This window comes from Pocillopora verrucosa, chromosome 14 (assembly GCF_036669915.1).
Source record: "Pocillopora verrucosa isolate sample1 chromosome 14, ASM3666991v2, whole genome shotgun sequence".
In the NCBI taxonomy this organism is placed as follows: domain Eukaryota; kingdom Metazoa; phylum Cnidaria; class Anthozoa; order Scleractinia; family Pocilloporidae; genus Pocillopora; species Pocillopora verrucosa.
In genome coordinates, this window is record NC_089325.1 from 83181 (window position 1) to 94871 (window position 11691).

Consider the following 11691-nt stretch of genomic DNA (forward strand, 5'->3'; position numbering starts at 1 on the left):
CAAGATCTTAATCCCCATGTGTTGTAAAATTTTGTCAAGATTCTTACAAGATTCTTGTATAAACTTAATAAGATCTTTTAAGATCTTACAATGCTCAAACCTGGTTAAGATTTGTTCAAGAATTTGGCAAGATCTTATTAAGATTATTAATTCTTAATAAGATCTTAGTAAGATCTTCATCTTAATTGCCATCTTATAAGATTCTTACAAGATCTTCCAAGATCTTACAAGATCTTACAAGATCTTCCAAGATCTTAATAAGATTTCCACCTGGGAAGCTAAAAAATTATTAAAACTGATTGTTCAAACATTGGTGTAGAACTGACAAATATGACACAGGCTAATAATGATGACACCAACTTACTAATAATTACTGTTAATAATCATTTAGAGAGTACATTTGAAAATCTAGTTATTATGGGACAACCTTGTGATGCCCATTTTCTTGAGAATTCAAAATTGAACAGCTCTGTAGATGCTCCTTATAATAGATCAGAACTTCAAATTAAGAAGTAGAAGACCCTTTTAATATACACAGGTCACCTGCTAGTGAGACATGTTTGCAGTCAGTTATTCCAGATTATCCCATTTTAACTGAGGAACATCAATCTGATAACTCCAATGGTAGAGAAATCAGTACTACCATATAGCACCTGGTGAAAACAAACACCCAGTGTCTGTAATGACTGAGAAACTATGTGAGGAGCTTGCATTTCCAGTATTATTTCCAAAAGGAAGATTTGGTCATACCACAGAACAACAAATCAAATCTAATTGTTATCAGTTACTAGATACTTTAATGCCAGACTGCTACATCACAGTGGAAGATTTGCAACGGATCCAGAATATCTCTTCTTTGCTCATTTCATTATCAAAGAGAAAAAAAGTATCTGACAACATCAACATTGCCCTTAAGAAAGTTCATGGTATTATCATATTATCATTGTAATTAGTAGATAAATTATATTGTCATATGAAGAAATATTAAAACTAGTTTAATTGTCTTTTTCCTCACTTCTTATATACAGAATGAACACACTTAGATAATTTTCATATGCCAGTGAAAATTTGCAATTACTGTAATAAGTAGACCCTGAATTTTTTGTTCATCATCAAACTTAACTTAACTCTTATTCAAGGGCAAATGCAAATGTGGTTTTGATTAGTGTGATTTCAATAAGCCTGGATACTGCTGATGAATCACATAAAAGTGATTAGATGCTACATGCTTTGTCACCTTTTGTTTCTTTGCATGTTTTAGAGTGACTTTCATTTGCCCATGAAATAAAAAAATGACTATTTAGTATGTAACAGTTGATGAAGAACAAAAGAAAACAAAAGATTCACAGTACACCACTAAATATTAATTACCCTATTCTTTCACAAAAAATGAAAATCACTCTAAACATTAACAGTCAATAAGTTCTCATCAGGTTTAATTAAATCGCTCTAACCAATAAACCAAAATGTATTGACTAAAGTATACTAGCCATGTAACTCCAAATGGAAAAAAAAAATTGGAGGGTAATTGTACAAAATATGCTAAAGTATATTTCATAGGTTCATGAGAACCACTCTACAAACCCTATACAATTAATAGTTCATCTGCTGATAGGCTTTGGTACTGACTTCTTGTTTTCTCTTGGCGATAAGAAAAATAAGTAATTGGTTTTCTTGCGTGGGTTAAGTGTCATCACCCTAGCACTTGGGACTGTTTATAGTCAAAAGCTACATCAGCCTGAAATCCTTTGTCAACCAAGAAAAAGGAAACATAACAGGACACCCAATTTGGCAAATGACTCACCCCGCAACAACGAAATAAAATTTAATCAAGTTAAAAGTTACAGGATAAACCAATAATTGCATAAAAACTTAGGCAAATGCGGACACAAAAAACATTCCGACGGAAAGCCCGAGTGAATGCAAATATACGTCTCGTGTACTCTGTTTCTATGGGCGGAGTGGTAACTATTTTTTTTTTTAGCTTTTGTTTGTTCTTTTTCTGTTTCTGAATTTGCAGTACCAAAGTTTTTATTTACAAATATATGCAGTCTGGCCAAAACCAAAAACGGAGTTCGAGCGGCAGTGGCGCTGGAAGCCGATGTGAATAATAAGGACATTGATGTTTGTATTGTATCAGAGACGCATTTAAAACTAGAAATGCCGGATGCTATCGTCAACATTCCTGGCTATTCTATTTTCAGACGGGATAGATATTGAACCTAAATCAATTGAGGAGCTAAACGACTACTTCGCCGATTTGTGCACTGATGACGCATATACGAAGCCTGTACCAGCTATTGTGGATAAGAGCTTAAAGCCCCTCAGATATCAGAAAGACACGTGTGGAATTGCTTACAACATTTAAAGAAAACCGCCATGGGACCAGATCTCATTCCCTTTTGGATTTGGAGGGATCACGCTGAGATCTTCACAAGTGTCATTCATAAGATCTAGAATGTTTCCCTGAAAACTGGCAAGTGGCCCTCCTCGTGGAAAAGGGCCCACGTGACGCCCCTCCCTAAGATCGACATCCCTAAGGGTAAGCAGGACGTCAGAGGAATTAAGATCACGCCTGTAATTGCACGCGCGTTCAAGAAATCTGTGTATAACATCCATGCACGAGACATTGTCGAACAGCATCTGAGTTCAACACAGTTTGCTTATACGACAGGGGGGAGTTGCACTGATTCGCTCTTGAGCATGAAGCATACCATCTACAGCTATTTAGACGAGCAAGACTGCAAAGCCGTCCGAGTATTTGCAATGGATTTTAGTAAAGCGTTTTACTGTGTCAATCATGAACTCCTGTCATCTAAGCTTAGGCAGTTGCCATTGAATCCTTTATTGTGAACTGGTATTTAAGCTTTCTCGAGAAACGCCAGCAGCGAGTAGTTTATAATGGTTTTGAGGGACAGTGGCGTGAGGTTAATAGGGGTACGACACAAGGTAGTGTCAGTGGGCCATATCTTTTTAACGTGTTTATTAATGACTTGGAGATCAATCTAGAAGGTCGCCCAGCCTTGTTTAAATATGCTGATGATTCTACAATTATCGTCCCTTTTTGGGGAAACGGCCAGTGTCGCACTGACTTGGTGGATCAGTTTCTTAGCTGGTCCAGCCGCAATCGCATGACATGCAATCCAACAAAATGCAAGGAGATTATTTTCCGTAAGAAAGGTTTCAGTCAGGACATTGCGCCAGTTAGTAATATGCTGCAGTACGCAGAGTTATCCATATTAGATGTTACCTTCCAACAAAATTGTAAATACAGTAGTCACGTGCGCGCGAAGGTAATTAAGGCGAACAAGTCATTATTCGTATTAGGATCTTAACGTAAGGAAGGAATGTCCCAGGAGGAAGTAGATCACCTTTTTAACGCAATAGTTTTACCAAATTTTTCTTACGCTCTGCCGATTTATGGTGCCTTAGATTAATACAGAATTTTTTAGACCGGTGTATGAAAAAAAAGGTTATGTCCAAGAATGTAAATATCAGGGATTTGTTTGAGAAGGCGGACAAGACCCTCTACAAAAAAAGATCGAATGACCCCGAATGCCCGTTCTTCCAGTTTTTACCTAAGGAAAAGAAAATGAGGTACAATCTTAGAAATACGTCAGTCTCTGTCCCTAGAATCTACACTGGCAGGTTTAAGAACGTTTTTAGTAACAGAATAATTTTCCGATATGATATGTAAATAGTTTTCTTTTTTAGTTTATATTGTAACTTAGCTATGTGATTTTATCTTAAGAAATGAAGATTATTATTATTATTATTATTATTTTCCTTTTTAAATAAGAGTCAGACGGGACAAATGGAACCTATGGTTCGTAGTGTTTTTAAATTTTAATTGTGAAGATAAAATGAACAACTGTAGTTAATTTGCACGTAAAGAAATTCAGTGAACTTTGCAAAAGTTTTCGAGTGGCATCAGCTAACCTCGATAATCTCGAGAAGGTATGCGTTATCTCGATAATTAGGACGGCATTACAATTTGGAGCTTCGTACCGCGAAATAAGAGAACGCAAATAAAAAAGGAAAAAAAATTAAAACGGAACACCCCCCCTCCCCCCATAAAAAAATAAAGTAAAAAAAACGAAGGGCTGGTTCCTAGTCCGCAGTTTCAATCCAGTGTGTCAAGTTTCTGATCTGATGTTGCATAGATGGAAAGGAGTTAAGACGATGCATAGAGCATTATTTTCAACTTGGATATGAAAACCAATTCATTCTCGCCTTGTTAATTAAGCAATTTACATGACATCGTCATGAGTTTAGCAACTCTAGAGCGCCGGACGACGGACATGCATCATTTGCGTTTTCTATTTTTCTTGGCGTTTTTAATTTTTATTGGCGTTTTCTATTTTTATCGGCGTTTTTCTGTTTTCATTTGCAGTTTCTTTGTATCATATCATCATCATCCTCCGTGTGAGTCTCTCATCAGCCCTCTAAACGACAAATATCCACACCGGCAATGAGTATCTAGTGTCAGAGTACAGTTTGATTGATTGTTGTTAATTTAATTGTTGTTCAGTTAATTTATCACCACGGTATAACTAATGTAAATATCACAAGGAGATCTAGACAATGAGAATTCAGAGTTAAACAGGCAGTCTGCTTGAGGGGGAGGGGTAGGGGAACACGAGGGTTACTTAGCCGCCGCGATTAGTTTTAGTTTTATTCTGACGGGGTGAAGGGGAGGCGTAAATCAACGGGTCATTTACAGTGAAGACACATCAATGCCGACCAGGATTCAGCCTGAGAGAAGAGCCTCCTCATTACAGTCTATTAGCGCGACGAGGCATGTGTTCACCTATTAGCGGGAAGATTCGAAACGCGAGGGCCGAAACGCAAATGATTAGGGCCTCTTTGCAGGCTACCCAGGAATGCTTTCCACTCCCCGTTGAAAATCCTCCTTTTTATTATCTTTGACAAAAGTTGATTGTAGTTGTCGTGAGAACAGCTTAAAAAATAAGGCTTTGCATTCTTGAATAAAACAGTAGTAATCACTCACACACAATGCAGGTACTCTCACTGTTTAATCACAGGGAGAGCCGACGCAGCCTTGGGGTTAGTATTTGAAGAACGTGCTGCATACCAGTAAAAGCAACCAACTATATGCGGGCCCCTTTGAATGAGATCTATCAACACCGATGAGGAAAAAGTCTTCATATCCCCTCCTTCCAAGATTGCACACTTTTACACTAATTTTCACACCAAATCAAATACTATTTTATTTATTACTCTGAAAGATAATCACATACAACTAATAAATGAAGACAAACGCAGAGACGACGAAAGAAAAGATGAATAACCTAAAACAAAACTAAAACAAAGTTATCTTTAAAATATTTACAAAGTCCAATTTCCATACTTTCTTTTTCTTTTTGAGCCCGCGGGGAATATTTCAGCGGCTGTGAAAAAAGGGTCATAACTTACAACGAAACAAAGATCACATTGAAAGAATCGCATCAGAATAACTGTTGAGCAATGTTCACTTTCTACTGCAAAACATGGACTACATGCTTTTTGCCATCGCAAACCAATAACTTATTATCTTCAAAAGCAGCGACAGAGGAGGGAGATTTAATTTCTTCAATGTTAAACGTGTAAACAAATTTTCCGTCCAAAGAAAACAAATGAAGTCTTTCATCCCTAGTATCGCACACGATTAGGTTGTTAAACGCGTCAATAGTAAATTCCAAAGAAATGACTTCTACATCACAAGGTCCCCCATAGCCAATATCATACAGATAAAGTCCTTCGTTGTTGAACACTTTAACATATGTCTCATATGAGACAAAAAACTTGTCCTCGTGATAAACAGCAGACGTCGGGGAATGAAAACTGTGTGGTCCTTTGAAGGACTGTACTAATTCTGTACCGTCAGGGGAGAGGACTTTGACTGAGTTGTCGGCCCAGTCACACACGATCATGTGACCATCATCTCTGACAGATACGGACCGAGGAAAACTCAAATGTTGACCGATGGCTTTAATAAACTTGCCCTGTTCAGTGAACAAGAACATCTTACTCGGTTTCATAAGTCCTCCATGAATGATGATGACTTCATCAGCTGTTGTAAATTCCACTGAAAGAGGAAAGTTGATTCTCTCAGCATCAAGCCCCTTGTCTCCTATTGTTCTCAGATATTTACATTCACGATCAAACAAATGAACTCTGTGATTATCACGATCTGCTATGGCAATCTTTCCATTTCTTTTATTCACTGCAATACTACGTGGTCTTTTAAACTGTCCCGGTCCTGTCCCACGTGATCCAAATAAATGAATAGCTTTGTATTGATGATCAGTCGCCTGAACTCTCCAGGGACTACCAGTCAGCGGTTGGCCATTCACCTCAACAGAAATGTCACGTAAGCCAAAACTCTTTGGCTTGTAACGCACTACGTGGTTTCCATTCTTACAGTCATCAATTTTGGTTTCCTCCTCTTCTCCTTTTTGAGAGCGGACTATTACGGTCAGTTGGTCTTGTTCATCATAACATTGACTTCCCTTTGAATCTCGCGTTGTTACTGTAAAGCTAGTTTCAGTGCCTGCTTCTGCCTTGGTTAAACCTCTTCCTTTTGCCGATGATTGTGAAGGATCCGTGTTAGTCTCGAATACTTGACCCGGAACCAAGCCCCTAAGATTATTTATAGCTTCCACATTTACATAATAGACTACATGTTGAGGTGTACATACCTCAATATCTTGTGTGGTTAAAAGTTCCTCGCATCGACCAAGCACAGCATGTCCTGCTTGTGAGAATTTCAGGACCGATACTTCGTTGTACGATACCTTCGCCACATTCGACAGAACTCTTTAGCTGAGCAGCGAGCAACTGAACATTTCCTATTTCTGCTGCGTAATTCCTTTGTTGCTTGACTTTAATTTCTGCCAGCTTAGTTTTTACAGCCGTTTCATGTTCCTTCGCAATACGAATAATTTCTTGCACAGTTTTCGTAACCTTCCTTTCAGCGGCGCAGATTTCATCTTCGCCTTTTTTCATAAGTTCAGTTTGCTCCGATATCTTTGACTCCACGATAACAAGTTTTTCCTTAACTCTGGCAAAGACTTGCGTCATTTGCATCTTTTGTTCTTGGGCAGCCTCCTGTAAGTCTACTAAAGTATGTCGATTATGACTTACTATACTGCACTTGTGGCAAATACAAACGCTACAGTCTTGACAATAATAATCAAGCAGTTCATTCTCGTGATATTTCTTTGTACACATGGCGGGTCTGTGCATCAATTCCTCCACATCTTGCGCTTGCAAATTATCGATCAAAACATTGCGATGACCTCTTGTGGCCTTCAGGCGTTGATGGGCATCAAAACAATCCTTGCAAAGAAAGTTCTGGCAAACAAAGCAGTAGCAAGTTGCCGTGTTGTTTTCTTCACAACTATTGCATCTCTGAGCCTCTTCGCTATCATCTCTTAGAGCGAGGAGATCCACCAATCGGTTGAGATGAAAAGATGTGGGAAGGCCGCCGCCAAACGTGTCTCCCTCAGGGATCTGAAAGCAAGCCTGACAAACTGGACATTTGATAGTCGCTTCTAACTTTCTTTTTGCATATCCTGCGTGTTTGTCGATACACCGCAGGCAGAACGAGTGTAGACATGGCAATGTCTTGGGATCTTTGACTGTTTCTAGACACAGTGGACACTCGGCTTCCTTCTTGAGACTTGTAAAGAGCTGTTGAACATCCATGTCTACCTGAATAAGCTGAGAGCTGGGTGCGGTTGACACGTCACATCGCTAATCATGTATAAACGAGACCTAGGGGAGGGATGAGTCGCCTAATGAGCCCTCATCCTCCCCACCCTATTCAGATTTGCAAGAGTAGCCTTAGTTTGATGTGTTTCAATGTGTTTTTTATTCTGTTTCTAGGGGTGGAGTGATTACTCTTTTTTTTTTAGTTTTTTTTTTTTGAGAAATGAAACCTATGGAATCATTTATTTTTAACGCACACTTGTCGGAATAAGTTTGTTTCAGCGCCTAAATAAGGAACGGTCATCAGCAAATTCTTGATTAAATGGCCCCGTTTGCCAACTTACACGTAGGCTGCGGGTGACAAAATTCGACCACACTCGTACAGGACAATTTCGCACGCATGACCGACGATTCCATGCTAAAATTGTTTTATTATTTTAATTATGAAGATGAAATGAAGAACTGAATTCAGCTTCCACGCAAAGAAATTCAGTAAACTTTGCAAACGTTTTCGAGTAGCATTACCTAACCTCGGTAATCTCCGAAGGCGTGCGTTATTTCGATAATTAAGATGGAGTTGCAATTTGCTGCTTTGTACGGCTAAATTCAGAAATATTACTCCCTTTTCTAATCACCTTTCTGCTTGAAAATTTCTGAATACTGCTGAAAATTTTCGTTTTAATCATTCCCGAGAGTGCAAAGGTTTATAGGATTTTCTTATCCAGTTTAACTTTTCGAGAAGAGTGACTGACACATTAATTTGTTTGTAATGTTGCGTACAGAGTCTCCTTACTTTTGCTGGTTTTGCCTTTTTTTTCAGGAAACGTGTCACTAATCATAGCTGCTAAAAGCTCTTGCAAGTTTTGAATTACTAAACTCACTGTAGTTTTCTTTGCAGCTCCGTTGAATTTTAACAGGGAATTCTGCAAGATGTGATGCTACTCAAATAGTCTCCTCCTGTAAGCTGATTTTTTTATTCATTTATTTTTCTATAAAAATTTAGGGTGTTAAATAAATTTTGCTGCATTTTTCTGAATGTATCTTTGATAAGGTGACAAGGGAGAAATATACATAGAGCCTATATAATGCAGGCGTGTATAATTATCAGCAAAAAAGCTCAGTTACCTAATAACGCAAAGAAATTAAGGCAAAATTTTATCTTAACTGAGGAAAAGTCGAAACTTGCTTTCACCCACCCCCATAAAGTATCCTTTGAAAGCCTTACAATACAAAATTTTAAATTCGATACTTTATACAAACAAGAAATTATTGCAAATTGGATATTGTGAGCATGATGGATGCACTTTCTGTGACAAAGAATCAGAAACATTACACCACCCTTTTTTCTTTTGCACTTACTCAAATATCTGTTGGAAACGAGTCGGAAATTATTATTTCACAATGACAAACCAAGTTATGGCTCTCAGCCTTCAAGATATCATTATAGGTATTAGAACATTGTCATGCCTATTACTAAATTATTTGATACTAATCGGAAAAATACACATCTGGGATTGCAGAAGGACGCATGCGCATCCGAATACAGAAAGTTTCAAACTAAAATTGAAAATTAATTATCAAACAGGAAAAAAAATTGCCTCGAAAAATAAAGACCTGGAAACTTTCAATAAGAATTGGATTAAAAACTTTCAATTCTAATCTTGGGTGTTTCTCCCCTTCACCTTCAGTTTTTTTTTTTGCACTAGTAATAATTACAATGATTGTATTAGTTTTCCCAATAGTAACTGTATTTAACTTCATTATAATAGTGAGACTGTACAGCAATTTAAATGTCTTATTATTGTTAATATAATTAATATATTTTTAGAATAGTTTTAAGTGTTAATTTTGGTGAAAATGCTTACAACAGCAATTGCGCCAATCCTCCTTGTTTCTGTGTAGTAATTTTAACTATGTCTGTAATTTGTACTTAAAAAATGATATTAATAATAATAAAATAGAGGCGTGTATAATTATAAAAGAATCCAATCAAGGGGTATGGGGGTTGGGCTATTAAGGCGGGGGTAAACCTGAAAAAATGCCCATTTTTCACTCATTTTTCACAGCTAGGACTTAATTCAAAACTTAGGCAAACTATATATCCCTGGAAAGCTTATGACTTGAAGATCATGAAAAAAAATATTTCAGACTCAACATGTCAATTGTAATAGGATACCACTCATTTAATTGAGCCACCTGCTGGGTTCTACCAGGGGTTACTTCAGAAAAGATAACTCCTTCTGGAATTAATGAAAAATAACGTTTTTAGTATCAATTCAAAGAAGACATGTTGCTTATTGTTATAAGCAGAGGGATTTCTAATATGTTGAAAACATTTTAAATGATGATCAATTAAATTTGACATGGAAAATCAGAGGGGTGTTTCACTTCATAACTTTAAGTACATACATCATATGGAAAATTGCTCTGCTTATAACACAAAACTTATCAAAAGGAACAAATGCTGAAAATTTCAGATCAATTGGATAAATTGTTGTCAAGATATCCTTTCTGGAAGACAAAATTATTGCGTAATGAGAAAATGGCCTTTAAACTTACAGATAGCAATCAAACTTAATTTTTACAATATGTAACCACTATAGTGGCCCAAGTGTCCATATTTTGTCCACAGGAGTATCTAAAAGTAATTTAAAAACATCCTGGTTCATAAGTAACTCCTTCAGCTTCTCGAAGGGCTTCCTCTCGACGAGTCCTCAGAAGTCGCTCCCCTTGACGCCGTCTCTTTTCCTTCTGCATAACCTGCAAATCGGACTTAGCCTATCTTTTACTGTCTTTTGCATGTGTTGCCACTCTTGTACAAACACCACCAGGGATACAAAGCCTCTCCATGATTTTTAGCCTACTAAAAGACTCGGCGGTTAATGTCATATGATTTCCCTAACTGGGTCACACCACTGGATGGTGGAAGTGGACTGGATTGCTCACAGGAACTACACTGAAGGGAAAACTGTAACCCCCACTCTTGCACTTTTATCTTCCTCAAGAGTTAAGGTGCCTAAAGACAAATCAAGTAAAAATTGTTAGATAAATCGGGCAATTTTGTTATAAGCAAAGTAAAGACCTCAAGTCAGAAATACACATTCTGTGATTTTTCCCCATAATTTTTTGTTTACAGTGTATATGCACAATACCTAAAAATCTTTCTCTTACCCAATCCAAGATTTAATAGATAAATCAGTGTATTTAGCAGGGAAAAACTGGAACTATGGGTCGATATGATATGGGAAATAAGTCATAATCGAGAACAGAGAAAGACAGAGATTTAAAAAAATTTCTCACCTTTCTCACACACGTGTGCCTTTGAGACGGCCGTGGATAAATTTTTCTCATTTATTAATCTAAATCCCTCACTTTCCTCGGTATTGAAGGTATACTCTTCATCAGAGCTGTCTAAAAGAAGCGGCATATTTCATTTTCTTTCTGGAGGAACCAACGGTTTCTTTAGAGTCCGAGTCAGAGAGCTGATTTTCATCCAGCGAAGTGCTCGGAGTTGAGGCGGCGATTTCGTCAACATCGGGAGCTGTTTCTTCAGACTCTTGTTTTGTTTTCGCCTTCCAGAAAAACTTCTCTTTCTTTTCTTCCTGTAGACAGATCTACTTTTCTCTCCGACAATTTTCGATATACCTTTTCCTTTGATTATAACTTTTCCTTTGATTGCTCCGAGTACACCGAGTGTCACATTCGACCAAAACGGTCAGCATTAGATTCCATCCACCAAAACCACCTCGGTCGAGAGGGACTGAGATGGAATATTTAATGACTTGCAAAACATAACCGAAGATTCTCGGAAATCCGCAAGTGATGTAGCCGAACATCAAAAGCTGTAAATCCCATGATTCTTGAGGAACAAACAGAAACAGCATAGCGAGAATTTTAAGTCGCGAACCATTGATGGTAGACATGCAGATAATTTAGGATACGTAAATTCTGTTGATGAGGCGCATAAACTTATTGCGG

At 37.6% G+C, this 11691-nt stretch overlaps 1 long non-coding RNA gene and 1 pseudogene across 1 annotated transcript; both read right to left on the bottom strand.

Moving 5' to 3' along the window:
- Positions 1-5295: 5295 nt before the first annotated feature.
- On the bottom strand, positions 5296-7719 carry LOC131779250 (E3 ubiquitin-protein ligase TRIM71-like; annotated as a pseudogene).
- Positions 7720-9871: 2152 nt separating this feature from the next.
- On the bottom strand, positions 9872-11621 carry LOC136278215 (uncharacterized). The gene is made up of 2 exons (XR_010716256.1): positions 11014-11621; positions 9872-10729 (listed from the first exon to the last, which is right to left on the bottom strand). It is a non-coding gene; the product is annotated as an uncharacterized lncRNA (long non-coding RNA).
- Positions 11622-11691: the final 70 nt, after the last annotated feature.